The sequence below is a fragment of the Arachis ipaensis genome, chromosome B07 (assembly GCF_000816755.2).
Source record: "Arachis ipaensis cultivar K30076 chromosome B07, Araip1.1, whole genome shotgun sequence".
In the NCBI taxonomy this organism is placed as follows: domain Eukaryota; kingdom Viridiplantae; phylum Streptophyta; class Magnoliopsida; order Fabales; family Fabaceae; genus Arachis; species Arachis ipaensis.
In genome coordinates, this window is record NC_029791.2 from 5,478,226 (window position 1) to 5,479,596 (window position 1,371).

Below are 1,371 nucleotides of genomic sequence, written 5' to 3' on the forward strand. Positions count from 1 at the left end.
TATATGAATTATATGAATTTATATATATATGGGTCTAAAATCTAAATCCCACTGTTCTATAGCAACACTTATTGAGCAATTTAATCTACTAAATACACCACAGGTATAACAGTTTATTTAATCATTTATATAAATAAAAGAGGTCTAATATGTAATAACAATATTTTGCCTTCCAAACAATTTATATACGTCATCTATCCTACAAAATATAAAATATTGTGAATAAATTATCATATATATTAATCAAAATAATAAAATGTTTTAATCTTTTAATTAGTGCCTTAAATTTCCTAATTGTACCCTACATCAATAATTCAATGGGAAGCAAAAACTTGTTATAATTTTCAAGATCATGATATTTCTATACATATAATCGGTTCTATATATATATAAGTGTAATGTTACAGATGTTATTAAAATAAAAAGACAACACTTGCCATGGAACCACAATTATACAATGTTGCTTATTATTATATGATGCATCAAACATAGGCTTGTTTAAGTGAGCTTTTAAGAAAAAATCTTTTTTCGAGTTATCTTTTTTTAAAAGATTTTATAGAGAAGTAAAAATAATTTTATATTTAGATATCTCATATAAAAAGGTCTTTTTATCAATCAATTATGTTTGGGTATAACAATATAAAAGTATTTTTTTGTTTATTTATTACATGAAAAACATCTTTTTTTTAAAAAAAAAAATCTTTTAAAAAAAGATGTAAATTACAGCTTCTCAAAAAAGATTTTTTTTTTTAGTTTACTAGTGCTTTTATTTTTACTACTAGAAATTTACCAAACACGTTAAAAAATAAAAAAAGATCTTTTTTCATTGAAAAAAGATCTTTTTTTTTAACAAAATAATGGCGCCCAAACATGCAATAGTCTTAATTTAAAAAAATATAAATTGGTGGAGGAATATTCTCGGGAAATTTGTTAAGGAAAGAAATCAAAATATTATTTCATAAAAGGCAAAATATCTATTTTTTGTATATATGAACAGTATTTGATATTTATTTCCTTAAATATTTTTTTTTGAAATTTATATAATAAAATATAAAGTATCTAGTACAGAACATTAAATATTTTTTTCAACTGATATACATATGCTTGTAATGGAAACAAAGTTAGTGTAAGATTTTTAATTTCTTGTTGTTATTTTTATGTCACTGATGAAATATAAAGAAATCAAAATTTTGTAGAAATTATTTTATATATTTATTGTTACGCTATACTCCCTTTTCTATTACTATTTTGTCGAATAAATAAATAGCCATTTTAACCTTCAAAAGATTTTGATTTTACAAAATAAATTATCGCATTTATTTTTTATAAAATAAACTCCAAATATCTACTTTGTTTGGTAAAATAACCTAA